Source organism: Megalobrama amblycephala, linkage group LG16 (assembly GCF_018812025.1).
Source record: "Megalobrama amblycephala isolate DHTTF-2021 linkage group LG16, ASM1881202v1, whole genome shotgun sequence".
Taxonomy (NCBI): Eukaryota; Metazoa; Chordata; class Actinopteri; order Cypriniformes; family Xenocyprididae; genus Megalobrama; species Megalobrama amblycephala.
Window position 1 is genome coordinate 12,277,756 of NC_063059.1, and position 17,903 is coordinate 12,295,658.

A 17,903-nucleotide genomic window follows, 5' to 3' on the forward strand; every position below is an offset into this window, starting at 1 on the left:
TATTTTATAAATGCTACGACATTTTTTGTTTTAGTTTCGTTGTTTAATATATAGCTATGGCTAATCAGATTGCATTTATTTATTCATCTAAAATGACCATGAAAAGTTTAAATTATCTTAACTTTGTAACTGTTTTGAGTGTATTTATTCTTGAAATGATTTCAGTTTTTGGTGATTTAATTACATTTATGTTCCTTTTTTTTTAATATATATTTATTTTTACCAATTTAATATTGGTACCATTAAGGAACTGGAATCATTGCTTTCCTGGGTCAACATATTTTGTTGATCCTGGAACAACATTTCTGTCCGAAAATTAATCCTAACCATATCCCTACGCCTAAACCTAACCCTACCCATAAGTTATTCGTAAAATCAGAGGGAAATGATAGGTGAATCACATTGATGTAGAAGCACCTAACCTTGGTTGTAAGCCTAAACTTGACATAAACTGTCCCTAAAATATGATTGGTTGATTGGAATATTGTTCCATGGTCAACAAAGATATTGATCCAGGAACATGTTGCACTTGGTGAAATCAGGTTTTGCAGTTCAAACCCTTGGTCCTTTTCTGAAGGCAGTGTTCTTTGTAAATGGAAGCAGAATTTGTTTAGTCATTTTTGCTTCCCGCCTAAACTGTCACCACAGAACCAGCTGTCCCGGTTGCAATGTACCACAAGTTTTACAGTGACGTTGTTTTGCCTCCGCTGTGTGGCTGGGGTCCTGTCATGATAACACAGCAGCCAAATCTGTAAAAGGGATCAAAGATGAGTTTCCTCCTAACAAACAGCCAAACACATTGCAATTACAAACATATGGCGTCAGCTTGGTACAGATGTCAGGCCGTGCCCACACCCCTAAAACCATCAGGATGCGGTCCAGATGTGAAGAGGCTCCATCTCACGTAAGTTACAGATGTTGCCGTTTCTCAGACCACCACAAGGCTAACTGTGCTTTTGTCTGAAGTACTTTTTAAATTTATTGTTTTGCTACACCTATAGTTTGCATGTGAAGCTGTGGGACAGGCTACAACAGCAACTGAGAATGCGATTCAATTACAGTCAAGATTGTTTAGCTGAAACAACATTGAGAATCTGCAATCTGAATCTGCATTTTTACATCAGTCAGTCGGCTTTGCTTTGCTAGGCTTGCTTTTGATCAGGCTGAAGTATGGTAGAGCAACAACAAATAATGCCAAATGTTAGCATCGATTAAAGTGCTTTATGTGATTCAATTTCATTTTCAAACTGATTTGACATTGATTAATTTGGCAAATTTTAGTAGTAATGACAACAATGCTACTAGTTATAATGCATAATAAAAAAAAACATAATATATTATTACAATTTAAAATAACTGATTTCTATTTTAATATATTTTAATTATAATAATGGCATAGCTGAAATTTTAGCAGCCATTTCTCCAGTTTTCAGTGTCACATGATCCATCAATTTTCATCAATTGTTAAAACAGTTGTGCAGCTTAATATTTTTGTGGATTTTTTTTTTTTTCAGGATACTTTAATGACTAGAAAGTAAAAAAAAACCCAGCATTTATTTCAAATAGATTGTTTGTTTGGGTAAAAAGTCTTTACTGTCACTTTTGCTGAATAAAAGTAATTTCTTAAAAAAAAAAAAAAGTACTGATTGATATTGTATATTGTTATATGCATGCTCTAAATATGCCATTTATTTTAAAGGTCCCGTTCTTCGTGATCCCATGTTTCAAACTTTAGTTAGTGTGTAATGTTGTTGTTAGAGTATAAATAAAATCTGTAAAATTTTAAAGCTCAAAGTTCAATGCCAAGCGAGATATTTTATTTAACAGAAGTCGCCTACATCGAACGGCCAGTTTGGACTACATCCCTCTACTTCCTTCTTTAATGATGTCACTAAAACAGTTTTTTGACTAACCTCCGCCCACAGGAATACACAAGAGTTGCGTTTGTAGAGTGTGTTTGTTCGCCATGTCGTCGAAACGCTGTTATTTTCATCCCGCAGTCCAATCACGGGGTCTGATTCCGGCTCAAATTGATAGGGTAAAATTAAAGACATGTTTACAATAACACTGAGCGCGTGCATCTCCACGTTATGGTAAGAGGCGTGACCTTTCCGGGCAAGGAGCGCTAAGCTGCTGTCGAATCACAACACAGGAACCGCTGGCACAATCAGAACTCGTTACGTATTTCTGAAGGAGGGACTTCATAGAACAAGGAAGTCATCAGCCCGTTTTTATGACAGTGGAAACAGCGGTATACAGATAAGTAAATTATGTGAAAAATACTGTGTTTTTTTACACGCGAAACATGAACACATGTTATATTGCACACTATAAACACAATCAAAGCTTCAAAAAACCACGAAAAACGGGACCTTTAAATATATAAATATATATATTAGGACTGTGATGTTGGTGGTGCAATGCTCTTTGTTCCTTTATTTAAAATTTCATCTGCCTTAAAGTTCCCCTGTTGTCAATAATTTTATCCCTTAAAATTGTTGATCACAATTTTTGATCACCAAAATGACACATTTAAACTTTTTTTCCTGTGGAAAAAAAAAATATATATATCTATGCCTTAAAATAGCTTGAATGTAACACTACACTCTTTCCTCATTTAGTATAAGCGGATCTATGAATATGCTAATTAGCCCCGCCTCCACTCACTCACACCAGCTCAGAGATCCACTCGGTCAACTTACTGAGGTAAACTCTGCACAGTTGTATCGCTTGTTACAACGTCGGACACATAACGGTAATTTATCTGATTAGCCTTTTGCTTGACTACATTATCAAACAGCTAATAAAGTGTTGCTAATGTTACATGACTCCCTTGATTCAGAGCGGTAATAGTTAATGATATGCTAAAGCCTGTCGGCATGTGACGCAAGAAACGCCAGCTATTTCAATTCGCGTTTCTGAAACTGTCTTTAGATCACTGGAGTTTTAAAGACAAAATACTCAGCAATGGTGTTGACTTATGAATTTGAACATGGTTTGTCTTAAAGCATATTAAAAACACCACATAGACATATTAAAAACTTGATTTTCACCACATGGGGGCTTTAAATAATATATTTCCTCCTTTTCTATCTCACTTTGTCACTCTATTCAAAATTGCTGAGTGTTTCCCATGCAAGCTTAGACATCTTTTTTAAATTGGATTAATGCAGATGGGAAATCTCAAAGGCGCAAGTGGGAATCTAAGGAAGGGCAGGTGCAAAGGAAATCATTCCAATATTCTCCTAGGATGTCTCAAATCATTCCACAGGTTACTGTCAATTCCTGAAATTGCGGAGTCTCGAAGGACATAAAAAGAAGCCAAATCAGTATTCCCTGTGTTGGCTATGACTGCGGTGACTTCCTGTTTCAGATATTTATCTGATTATGGGTTTATCTTATGCAACCTGCCTGCATTTATCTTTTTCAAATATCATGCATGTTAGATTAGACATGAGATGTAGACGAACACCTGTGGACTAATTTAAATTCATACTGTCCTATGTGTGGGAATTCTGGCCTTAAAGGGCGTCTATGTAAGATTTTTACTTTAATAAAGCATAAAAATACCCCGATATGTTTGCAGATATTTAGGAAACATGTTAAGTTCACCTATTTGTTTCTCAGAAAATCAATGCTACAGCCAAACATTCTACTTTGAAAATGTGTGTTCTGTGTCAGAATGTCTGTCTTTGTTTTGGTCTGTGCGAAACCGTGTGCTGCAGTTTATCCAATAGTATTTCGACATCACTCATCATCGACATCGGCTTCAGAAATCATCGATTTTTTTGTTGTTGTTATTATTCATTAAATTACAACAAATTTGTCGTTCATTATTACTTTATATTTTTCATTGGGACCTCATTAACCAAAATTACCTTCCAACATGTGTAAATAATTCTAAAGGCTATAATTAATGTAATAGGATTAGTTTGTGTTCATTGAAAACTAAGTGTTGTGGTCGGGATGAGTGGAGACATGAGATGCGTTACAGCTCATTGAAGGGTTTGTACCTAATGTGCTGTTCATGAGTGATGTTAGCACCAGATCCGGTCCAGGCTGATCTCGCTCTTCCGTGTATGCAAGTTCCCTGTAGGGATTGGAAAAACACTTTGGTGGATATTATACCCTGTTATTCTTTCTCTCCACAGTCCCTCCAACTGCTTTCTGTCTTTGGGCCATTAGAATAATATCTCAGTGTCTGGGTCAGGAGGAAGAACATCACAAGTCAATCTCTGAACCCTCTCCAACAGGACCACTATGTCAGCGAAAAGCTGTTTCGCCTTCTAATAGCATATACTCCATTATTATTATTTATTTTATTTATTATTTTTAATATTTGCATTATTCATATACTGTATTTATGTGTGATGGAGCACAATTTTCATGCTGAAATGATTTTTTATTCTATTCTATTCTATTCTATTCTATTCTATTCTATGGGCTGGGTATAGGACAGAACACATGTTGGGTTAATTTTACCCAGAAAATTGAGTTGTTGATTTAACCCAGCATAATGGGTTGATTCATTTTTACTATAATACTAGCTTTTCCCCCTTTTTTTTTTTATACTTCATATATGAATTAATATGTACGGATTAACTTAAATCCTCTAAGACTGCTTTTCAAATACTCCATACAACCACTGGTTTGCATGATAATTCCTTTATTTTCAATCATATTTTATAGTATAACATATTTTATATCATTTTAATACATATTGCCTACATTTAAGCTCGTTTAACAAATATTAGAAGGAAAAATTAAACATTTAGAAATAATTCAAGTGTAATCGGCCACTTACTGTTTCCACCATAACTGTGCTGGATCACGTGGCGGAGATGGCTCCTGTACGGTGATGGAACTGTTAATTTCAGACTGCCGCTCTGCGTCAGTGTTGCCAAGCCTGCGGTTTTCCCGCAGAATTGGACTACTTTTACACTGTTGCCGCGGGTTGGTTTTCATGTCCGCAGGTTGAAATGACCCCAAATAACATGATATTTAGCACCTGGAATGCAAATTTTGCCAGGAGAACCCCGCCAAAAAAGCTGATTTTTCTTGGAACATGATTTTTAATGTGGAACCCCCCCCCCCCCCCCAAACGTGATTGGGCTAGTTTTGAGTAGCAATTGGGTGGGTTTTGTTGTGAAAACCTGGAAACCCTGCTCTGCGTTTCACTCGTAGCCAAAAAATAACCACCATAACCTGTCCATAAATAATCAGTATACAATTCTGAGAACATATTTTAACATCTTAAGTATTTTATTCTGTATCTTTTTGAATAAAATCATACTTTATGCAAGGCCTCAGGCATTTCAATCACGCGAAAATACCAGCCCGACACTTGTTTAGGTGACTTACATTGCGAACCTGTTTGTTACTTTGCATAAAATTAAATGACACACAACAATAATGAATTTTTAGATAAAATAAAAGCCTGTATTTTACCGAAGATATGCACCAATTTGACGGAGCTGCACTGCTCTCTCCTGAAGAGGTCGCAAAAAGCACGCCATAAATAACTCAACCGCTGGGTTGTTACGTCTGACCCAGGATCTGGGTAACACAAAAACTACCCAAACACTGGGTTATTATGTCTGACCCAGGATCTGGGTAACACAAAAACTACCCAAACACTGGACTGGGTTGACTTAAGGCTCAACCCAAGACTTGGGTATAAAAATAACCCAAGATTTTTTTTAGAGTTGTGTGCATTAAAATATGACTTTCGTAATGGACATTAGTAAATATTTTTTATTTAAACACAGCTTATGTAAGCATACCATTTTTTTTAGAAGTTATATTTGTATGACCCTATTTTATTGATACTTTCTACATCCTGAAATATTAGGCTTTTTAATTATAAGCGTTTTAACGGGCAAAAAAATAGCACCAGCTTACACCAGTCTCCCCTAAAGATGTTTTTCTCTTCCTCTAGAATTCCTTTCTGAAATGTACATTGTTTGGAGAACGCCAGTCATTCTCTCAGTTGTCATCATCATCATCACCATCAATGGTCATTACGTGCGCCTATTCCCTCCTTCCATGTTCCCCTTCTGTAAGTAATCATTACGAACAAGGTTCATGTGGTGATTGCTCCACATTCAAGCTTCAGGTATGGCTGAGCTCCAGTCTGGGATTCATTGTCTTGATAGGTCTGGGTCCACAGAGCCTACACATGACAGATTGCAAGGCCGCGACGAGTAGAAGATGAAGTTAAATTGTAAACGATGCCTTTCTCAGCTATGTTGATTGATGTTGTTGTGATGACATGGATGAATTACTTTTAGAGGAGATGTAGCCAAAGATCTCAATTGTAATGCTATTACATTATCTTTTAATTCTTAAGGGGTATTTTGAAATTTTGCTTGGTGGAGTGCAGAATTATCCTGTGCATGTTGTATCGATTAGTGTCAACAGGATTTAAGCCATTGAGGATATGTGTAATTTATCCCAACCCATTTGATTTTATCATTAAACCAAATCCCACACTATCAGAAAAGACGTCTACATGCATGCGAAAAGTTCAACGCAAAGTGGAAAATTTGCATTTGTCCTTAGATTACATCCCAAAAAAATCCATCTAATCATTTCAAAATGGATGAAGTTAACATTTTAAGCTTAAGCAAGAACCAACTCTTACTTTCAAGTGGCTTTCGCTTGATGTATCCTTCTTATTAAAAGAAACCAAACGGTGCGTGGATAATCTCTTAATGTGGCAGATAACCAAACGTCCCTCACCGACCCCTGATACACGTCTCTGATCTTTGGCCCATTTGATCTCCTTCATGACCGAAACCCTTCATTTGTTTACGGCTTGGCTCACCAGTTATGATGCTTTTCCAAAGCAGTGAGTCATGGCTCCCGTCTTCTCATGTTTTTCAGGGCTGTCCAAAACCTTGAAAAACTGGAGAAGGAAAATAGACATCCTGACATCAATGGTCCAAAGATTCTGTGATTTGTGTCCACGTCTACTTCGGCATCTCCTTTCAAATCATCCTATGTTTACAGGACCGTAGGTAAACCTCTGACGGATGACACGGGATATGTATTTTTAGGGTCAGCCTGGTCAGCAGACCTAATTGACTGCTACTGATTATAGTATTTATGTAAACCAGCTCACCCTCAGCCGTAATGCAGTCTAAGTGAGCTGCTCATAAAAACATCTGTGCATGACTAATGTTGTTACGTGACGTGACTGAGTGGACTTCCCATGGGCTGTCTATCCATTAGATTTACTCCAACCCCACCCTGGATTCAGATCCAACATGCACAGCTAACAGGGTTGTTTGGTTCTGAAGGTGCAGCACAGTGCTTTTCCTCACAAAATCATAATGTATGTATATCAATTAAAATGTACCACTTTTATGATTTATGCTCATTTTTAAATGTTGAAAATTCGTCACATTTTTTTTCACAGAAGTAGATTTGGAATTACATGACGGTGAGTAAATATGTTTTGGCGTGAACCTTGGGCAGTAACTATTTCTTTGTTTACATGGAGAGAACTTCATTTTGAATCACTCTTTTATTTTAATTAATTAATTAAATTATTTATTTATTTATTTATTTGTTTATTTATTTAATCAATATACAGTATATTTCAAAATATACATATTCCAAATCTATATTATTATATCAATTATTTTAGAAAAATATAAACATAGCCTAAACATTATTTTTATATAATTTTTAGATTTAACTATATTTACATTTGTTTAAAAAAAAAAAAAAAAATCCTTAAGCCACGCTATTTAAAACATACATTAAGCATACATTTTATGTCTAAAGCCAGAAAAAACAGTCTGAAAGTTTTTCATGTAGAGATTGTCATTCTAATCGTAAAAAATGCTAATTTTCATTTTGAAGGTTGTAAGCAATGAAAAGAGCAACCAGTACGGCATTTCTCTACTTGGGTAAAGTTGGTTTTATATTCACACATTCGGACTTCTGATAAATTCAGACTTTCCAATAAATGTGCAATAAATTAATGTTTGCGAATTTTAAGCACCGACATGATATTGACAACCAACGATTGTCAACTTACAACATTTTTCACAGTCGATCAAAATAGGCAAGTATTGTTTTAATGGCATATTTACTTGTGAATGTCCACTGAATGTCCAATGTAGTGTGATTAACAAGGCTATTGAATACGGATGGCCGAATGTGCGAATATAAAACCAACTTTACCGAAGTCATTTCTCTCACACTCTAGGGCTTTTCACACTCCGCTCAACCCTGGTTTATCGTCGTTCTACACACCGCTTTTAACCCGCGTAAAGGAACGTTTCACACTTGTAATTTAGAAGCAGGGTTATCACCGCTTTTGATGTGTTAACCCCGCAATGTGGTGCCAAACTTGCGATGCGGTGTTAGAATGTTACAGCTAGACGCTTAGCAACAGACAACCAATCACGTGTTTCATATTTTAGTCATGCTGCGCATTGTATATAAACAGTGAATTCAGTGTTTCATTCTTACCTCTATAGTCCGAAATGTCCATTTAGTACAAACTTGATAGTACAGTCGACAATACGAGGATAGGCCGTGTAAACAGGTCACGTGCTTCATTTATCCAATCAATGACACTGACACCGCAAATATGCAAATAAAGAACATTAACCCATGGATTAGGAATGTGAAACGTCCGTTTATGAATTCCATGGTGTGACGAGCAGGGCGGGCGAGAGCCGTGAGGGAACGGCGCGAGGCCGGTGACGCGAGTGATAATGAGCCTCTCACGGAGGAGCTCCGGAGGCATAAAAGGAGGAGCGACATCAGTGAAGGACGAGAGAGGACCAGGCCTGGACTTTATGTTATGTTTTATTATGTTTGTGTTGCCGGCAATGTGAAACGTCCGTTTATGAATACCATGGATTAATTGTTAACCCCGAGTAAATTATGAGCAGTGTGAAAGGTGAAGCAAGAAAACCTGGGATTTCGTTTACCCGGGGTTTAGACCCTGGGTTAACTATTTAAATTGTGAAAAGCTCTCTCTCTCTCTCTCTCTCTCTCTCTCTCTCTCTCTCAATTCAATTCAATTCAATTCAATTCAATTCAATTCAAGTGTGCTTTATTGGCATGACAAAAACTATACATTTGTATTGCCAAAGCAATTGCAGCTGGGCTGCTTACAAATAGTGCATATATGTATTAACAGAAAAAAGAATAATAGTAATAATAATTTATAAAAGTATTAAGCATGTAGTACAAAATGAATTACTAATGTATTAGACATATTTACAGAAGCAAAATGTGCTGGAAACATCAGATCAGGGCAGATTGAGTGTTTTCTCTTCTATGGTGACAGGCAGACACATATTGAGCAGCAAACACACAGCAGTTCTTGTGTTCTCCTAACAGATATGGCAGTTTCTCCTGGTTTGAAAGAGTTTTAAATGTCGGATGGATCTGCTGTATTTTATCATAGAACACTGTCCGTATGTCCGTGTATTTGGAGCATTCTGTCAGGAAGTGCAGTTCTGTTTCCATCTGATTCAGATCACAGTGTGAACACAATCTCTGTTCCGGGGGCAGCCATGTTTTTCTGTGTCTGCCCGTCTCTATCATCAGCTTGTGTCCGCTGAGTCTGTATCTGGTCAACGTGCTTCTGAGTTTCTTATCTGACACTGTGTACAGATACTCTGCCATACTGTACTCTCTCTTTAGGGCCGCATAGCATTGCATTTTTCTCTCTCTCTCTCTCTCTCTCTCTGGCCAAAAAAAAAAAAATGGGCCAAGCCAAAAATGGCTGAACACTAAGCTTTTAATTGTCTTAACCACAAATTATTGGTCAGGAAATTAGCAAAATTTAAGCAAATGCAGTACTTAAAAAGCCATTGCTGACTCAGAAAAACAGAAGTTTTTGGCAGAATATGGGAAGTGTGGACTGATGAATCACAATGAAACATGAGTTGTGTGATGATGCTCCAGAGCGGTGTCTTCGAAAATCTGCTGAGAAATATAATAATAACTGTATCATTGTGTGGGAACCTTTTTTTTTAGCTGCTGGTATTGGTGAGCTACTTCACTGTGAAAAGTCATTTAATGCTTTGGAGTACAGGAGAACATTGCAGAATGGCTTGCTTCCCACAAGTGAAAAGTTGTTATCTAACAAGGAATTATCAGATGTTATTTTCCAACAAGACAATGCTCCTGCCCAAATTGCAAAGACAACCAAGAATTGGCTTGAGAACAACTCCATCAGGCTCATGTTTGGGCCTTGGTTAGAGTCCAGATTTAGTGAATATTTGGTCTGACATTGAACTGGGAAACATTTTGCAACTACTCACGAACTGTTTGAAGCCATTAACATTGAGTGGAACAACACTGACCCTTTTTCTTGTAAAAAGCTGGCTGCATGTTAAGGAAGGTTATTCCGTGCTACTTTATCTACAGTATTTGTACAATTCTTGCTAATTTCCTGACCATTGATGAGTGATTAAAATGGTTAAGACAATTTTGGCCCTTTTTTATCCAGGAGTGTGTCTTTCATATGTATATGCCTCCACAAAAGGCAGTATATTTGGAATAACATGATGGTGTTATAAATTTTGTTTTAGGTGAACTAACCCTTTAAAAAAAATCCAAAAATCCCATTCATTTTCATAGACTTTATGGAACTTGGAATGTCCATTATTTAAACACCAGTGATAAAGATTACATGTACTTGCTAATGCTTTTGTGCAAGTATTTCCCATTGCTTACAATGTTTGGCTGGATATTAAATCTGAAATTGGATTTTAGTAAAAGACATAAAAGCTTTCACTGTGATTTATTAGGATATGTGGCTCTGGCTCTACAGGGGGCTGGAACACAACAACAAATCTATGATCCATGGACTGCAACAGGAGTGATTTCCTCTGCTCTTCTCCAGGCCATGACATTACTTCTGCACATCACTGAGGTAATGCTAATGGCATGAAGTGGCTAACAGCGAACAGGCACAGCAGATCACAAAGCTTTTTGACCAGTTCAAATGATGTAGCTCTTAAATCTGATATGAAAATATACTGAAATCCATCTATCCATCTATCCATTCATCCATCCAATGACTCAACCAATCAATGACTCAATCAATCAATGACTCAACCAATAAATGACTCAATCAATCAATGACTCAATCAATCAATGACTCAATCAATCAATGAATGACTCAGTCAATCAATCAATCAATGACTCAATCAATAAATGACTCAACCAATCAATGACTCAGTGAATGAATGACTCAATGAACGACTCAACCAATCAATGACTCAGTGAATGAATGACTCAATCAATCAATCAATCAATGACTCAACCAATCAATGACTCTATCAATGAATGACTCAACCAATCAATGACTCAACCAATCAATGATTCAACCAATCAATGACTCAATGAATGAATGACTCAACCAATCAATGACTCAATCAATGAATGAATGACTCAATCAATCAATCAATGACTCAATCAATGAATGACTCAATTAATGAATAACTCAACCAATCAATGACTCAACCAATCAATGATTCAACCAATCAATGACTCAATGAATGAATGACTCAACCAATCAATGACTCAATCAATGAATGAATGACTCAATCAATCAATCAATGACTCAATCAATGAATGACTCAATTAATGAATAACTCAACCAATCAATGACTCAATCAATCAATCAATCAATGACTCAACCAATCAATGAACAAATGACTCAATCAATCAACGAATGACTCAATCAATCAATGAATGACTCAATCAATCAATGACTCAACCAATCAATGACTCAATCAATGAATGACTCAACAATCATGACTCAATCAATCAATGACTCAATCAATCAATGAATGACTCAACCAATCAATGACTCAATCAATGAATGACTCAACCAATCAATGACTCAATCAATGAACAAATGACTCAACCAATCAACGAATGACTCAATCAATCAATGAATGACTCAATCAATCAATGACTCAACCAATCAATGACTCAATCAATGAATGACTCAACCAATCAATGACTCAATCAATGAACAAATGACTCAATCAATCAATGAATGACTCAACCAATCAATGACTCAATCAATGAACAAATGACTCAATCAATCAACGAATGACTCAATCAATCAACGAATGACTCAATCAATGAATGACTCAACCAATCAATGACTCAATCAATCAATGACTCAATCAATGAATGACTCAACCAATCAATGACTCAATCAATCAATGAATGACTCAACCAATCAATGACTCAATCAATGAACAAATGACTCAATCAATCAACGAATGACTCAATCAATCAACGAATGACTCAATCAATCAATGACTCAACCAATCAATGACTCAATCAATCAATGAATGACTCAACCAATCAATGACTCAATCAAGGAACGAATGACTCAATCAATCAATGAATGACTCATTCAATGAATGACTCAATCAATCAATAACTCAATCAATCAATGACTCAATCAATCAATGACTTAATCAATCAATGACTCAATCAATCAATGACTCAATCAATGAATGAATCAGGGATTTTACTTCCCAGGGTACCTCAAATATAGGTAAAAATGTCAAGTTTTCCCAAAGCTTTATAGGAATTCCCTGCCAAAAATTACCCCCAAAATATATTTCTTTAAACCTTACAGTATGTATTTAGCATATACTTAAAAACTATTATATTGAAGAAATATCTTTTTATTTTCATAAGGCGATTGTCATTCTGAACATCAAAAAATGCAAAGTATTTGACTTATCTGGCAACGTTTACCTGCCACTAAATTAGAGTAAAGAATTACTTGGATTTTTATATTACATGGGCAAACCTCTTCAATCTAATTCAATCTAAATGCCTTTATTTTATTTATTCGCTAATATTTTTGAAACCACCATTTGGACGCTTTTCTCACTTTATATGTATTAGACCTGTTTGTTGCTGCTATTTTTATTTGCCTTCTTCAAATGCAAAATGTTCTACCCAATCTCCCTCATTTTGTTATACACAAAATTCACATTCAATACTTCCGTACACAGAAACATGCAGTATTTCATGCATGTCACGCCATCTTCTAGTAAACAAAGTGCACGTGTATAAACCTGTGGTGTCTTTTGGCATCTAAACAAATACATTTATACAAAAAATATGGAGTTGTACACATGGATACCAAACAGTTTATCATTCCAGATAAGAACGGCACATTTGGATTAAGGAATAGATTTGGTTTAATTTCAGGAAGGCCTCCAGCCACTCTCAGCACCCCACTCACATCTGTCTCCTCACCTTCCTCTCAGGGAGTCAGCCAAAAACACATCACTCAGTCAGATCCCCGCAGACCTACCAACACATGCAAGTGACCCAAGACAGCCATGAGTGCTGGAGCATCCGTCTGGGATACAGCTACACAGAGGTCGTTGTCACATTTTGTATATTCAAATATATCTTGTAAGTAGCAAAATGAGGATGTTAGTCATACCACGCTGCTGCTTGTTTTTCTTTCGGTTAATTTATGTCGGGATGCCCGAAAAACATTAACACAGTCCTTGTATGTTTTAATGCCTGGATGCACTTGTGCAGGAGACAGGAAGGACTGACCACAGAAGCATACAGTTTTGGGTATCAGGATGATTGAATGATTTGTGCTAAATTTGCAGACACTTACGTTTTATTTCTCTTAGGTGTCTTTTTATTTCATTAAAGATCATCGTTCCCAAGTAGTAGATTTAATTAACTCGAATATCTATCCTGTATCCTGAATTTTGGACCAATTTTAAAATCAATTTTCCATCATAGCCTAAAGCACTATAACTCGAGTGGGAAAACGATGTTGTTGAGTATGTTAATGTCCTGTGATGTTTGCTCAGGAAAATCGAATCATCCGTTTCAGCAAGAGCAAATGTGTCATATTAGAATAAATTGCAAAAGCACTGGGTGCGCAGAAGTTGTTGTGGAACATGTTTAATGCCACATTGTGGTTTGTTGCATTAGTGGAAGGAGGTTTTGTGTTCCAGTTTGCTTTGTCAATCAGAGGACTGTTGGCAATCATGATGGAAAAATGCATTTCGGCTTAATGTAGTTTGGAAGTTGATTGTTCTTCTTTTTGCCAGCTGTATGTTTTTTGTTTTTTTTTACCAGTCTGAAAATTTAGAAAAGGCATCATTGCTCATGAATTCTTACCTTTGATAGCGTATATACGTTTCCTGTGAGACTTTCCATATGTTCACTGAAAAGGTTCATTTCACATGCCAGTCAGTGTATATTACGGCACTCATGCAATAGTACTTAAATTGTATTTACTTTCTCTCTTCCTGCTTGCTCTGAGCGCGATGTTGTGTTTAGAGAAGTTTTGAACATGTTTTTTTTTTTTTTCCTCTCCACCGTCCACCGAATTCCCTTTTCATTCATTAATCTTTTGTTTGCAAAAGTTATTTTTTCTCCCAAAACACAAAAACACCAAACACCAAAAACAATTTTTTTCATCTTATTTTTTTTATTAAATATCATATATTAATAAAGTATTATCATTTTTATTTTCTCCTAAAACTCTAAAAAGAAACAAACACCAATATCAAAATTGTGGTTAAATTCTTTTATTTGTTGATTGATTTATTTGTTTGTTTGGTTGGTTGTGTATTTACTTTTTTATTTATAATAAAATATCACATTTAAATAAAGTATTATAAATATTTTTATTTTCTCATAAAACTCTAAAGAGAAACAGACACCAATATCAAAATTATGGTTAAAGTTTTAGTTATTCATTTGTTTGTTTGTTTGTTTGTTTGTTTATAATAAAATATCAAATTAAAAAAAATATGAATATTATTTTTATTTTCTCTTAAAACTCTAAAAATAAACAGACACCAATATCAAAATTATGGTTAAAGTTTTAGTTGTTTGTTTGGTTGGTTGTTTGGTTGGTTGTTTGGTTGGTTTGTTTGTTCTGTATTTGTTTGTTTATTTATAATAAAATATCAAATTTAAATAAAGTATTATAAATATTATTTTTATTTCTCTTAAAACCAGTCTCAAAATTGTGATAAAAATGTATTTGTTTGTTTGTTTGTTTGTGTATTTGTTTATTTATTATAAAATATTGTATTTAAGTAAAGTATTATAAATATTATTTTATTTTCTATTTAAACACTGAAAAGCAACTACGGAAGAGGATTAGGGCCAAGCAATAATAAAAAAATAAAACCATCTCGAGATTAAAGTTGTTAAATTTCAAGAAAAAAATCGTTAAATTTCAAGAAAAAAGTCGAGATAAAATGTTGAGAATAAAGTCATTAAATTACGAGAAAAAAGTTGTTAAATTACGAGAACAAATTTGTTAAATTATGAGAAAAATTTCATTAAATTTCGAGAAAAAAAGTCGAGATAAAATGTTGAGAATAAACTCATTAAATTATGAGAAAAAAGTTATTTTTTTATTATTGCTTGGCCCTAATGCTCTTCCGTAAGCAACAGACATCAAACTTGTGATTAAAATTTCTTTATTTTTTGTTTATTTATTTATTTGTTTGTTTATTTCTTTATAATAAAATATCATAATATAACTAAAGTATTATAAATAATATTTTTAAATGTTGCAGATTTATGTAGGCATTGTAAATACATTCAAAGAATTGCTCTGTGAGCTTCCAGAGTTTTATTATCATCACATAAAAGCAAGTCCTCCAAACATTCAAGCTTTAACTCTTATCCTTGTTTATGTTCACACATGCATTTTATGCAACACCTTTGTAAGTTTCCCCATAAAGTATCCTGGCTTTGAATTCTGAACTTGTGAATTAAAGCTGTGAAGGGACTAACGAATGTGTTGCTCACAACCAAACGCCACGGCCCCATGTGGAGACCAGTGGCAGTTAGTCAGAATCAATCAACAGATGCTGAGCAGGGCATGAGTTTGTTAATCGTTCCCTTCCGTCCCGCAATTCCTCTACTGTTAGTCTCACCCTAAGGAGTGCTGGCATCTGTAACCCGTATGAAGTACTACAAAGGGGCAGAATAAGCTTTCCTGCATTCAATAGCCTCCCCCTCGCAGAAGCAAAGTGTTTCTGTCCCTCTGTTTATGCTTTATGAATCCGGTGATGATTCTCATTGTGGGGGTTGGTGATGATTTATGTCTTGAGTGGGATTATGTTGGCTGTCAGGATGTGGTGGAGGAGGACAGGGGGCATCTGCGCTGGGTTGGGAATGCTTGTACTTTTGTTGTAATGAACATCAAAGCAGGACGTGATCTCTAAAGTGAGCTATTAACAACATGACCGTTTACTGTCAGTAAATCTTTGGAAATGCTGTGATATTTGGTTAGGTCTGTCTGTCCAGTTGCTGAGTGTCCATAGGAAAGAAAAACTACAAATGAGATCTCTTATGTATCTCAATTGTTTCTTTTAAACAGCACTGAGATTAAATGGAGATTCTTCTGCTTCTCAACTTCATCTAATTCTTCCAGTATCAGATTGTCTGAACTCTTTATCCACATTAATATTATAGTTTTACATTCCTACTGTATGTAAACCATAATGTTTTATATATATCAGCATATTAGAATGATTTCTGAAGGACTGTACTGTAAACGATGCTGAAAATTATCACAATATTACTGTTTTTTACTGTATTTTTAATTAAATAAATTAGTGTACGTGTTATATATATATATATATATATATATATATATATATATATATATATAATATATATTTAATTCATAAAAACATGCATTGTGATGTGCAGTTCATATCACCAAGAAAATGCCTTGGTTCTTTATAGTGAATCTAAAACATAAAGTGTGACCAGTAGTCCGATTCCCGAACTAATGACTCTTATGAGCCAGTTCTTTTTAGCGAATCAGAAACCTACAGCACAACCAGTGTAGTCTAATTCCTGAACAAATGACTCTTGTAAGCCGGTTCTTTTTAGCGAATCAGAAACCTGCAGCACAACCAGTGTAGTCTAATTCCTGAACAAATGACTCTTGTAAGCCGGTTCTTTTTAGCGAATCAGAAACCTGCAGCACAACCAGTGTAGTCTAATTCCTGAACAAATGACTCTTGTAAGCCGGTTCTTTTTAGCGAATCAGAAACCTGCAGCACAACCAGTGTAGTCAATTTCCAGAATAATTTTCTCTTAAGAGCCGAGTTCTTTTTAATGATTCAAAAACATACAATGCGATCATAGTGGTCTGATTCTCGTATGGTTCTTTTTAGTGAATCAAACACATAAAATGCTACCAGTATAGATTCCTGAACAATTTTTTTTTTTTTAAAGGCACACTATGTAAATTTTTGTTGATAAGAGGTTGCTTATTCAAAACAAAGGCGTAGCTTGATGATGCTTTGATTTCGCGTAATCATGGAAGGTGTTGTCTTTACGTTTACAGCAGGTGGAAAAGAATCGGGATGGGACCCGGGCAGAAATCATGTTCATGGATGAGATTATTAATGTTACTGTAGTATGAAGAAGAGCAGGGTCGAGTGCTGTGGGAGCGGAACGAGGCCACTGAAGCAGTTGCTAATGAGAGATGAGAGCGACACACGGCTGGAGAGCAGCGGAACTTTTATTATGCCGCAGACGAGCACTTCTGCTTCTTCAAAGTTGTTATAATCTTCCTTTCTAAATAACATAAAGAAAGCTTGGGAGGAAGACCTTGACAGACCACTTTCTGAAGAAACATGGAACTGTATTCTCAAACAGGTCCACACATCATCAATGTGTGCTCGCCATTCACTTATACAGTTCAAAGTAGTACACAGAGCTCATATATCCAAAGTTAAACTAGCTAAAATGTTTCCTGGTACTAGCCCCGTATGCAATAGATGTAAATGTGATGAGGGATCATTGATTCACATGTTCTGGACATGCCCCAAGTTAGAGTGTTTCTGGCAATCGATATTTCACACCCTTTCGGT

At 35.6% G+C, this 17,903-nt stretch overlaps 1 long non-coding RNA gene across 1 annotated transcript; it reads left to right on the forward strand.

Annotated features, from left to right (window-relative positions):
• The first annotated feature begins 5,658 nt into the window (after positions 1-5,658).
• On the forward strand, positions 5,659-6,494 carry LOC125249067. Its single transcript, XR_007180485.1, has 2 exons — positions 5,659-6,058; positions 6,156-6,494. It is a non-coding gene; the product is annotated as an uncharacterized LOC125249067 (long non-coding RNA).
• Positions 6,495-17,903: the final 11,409 nt, after the last annotated feature.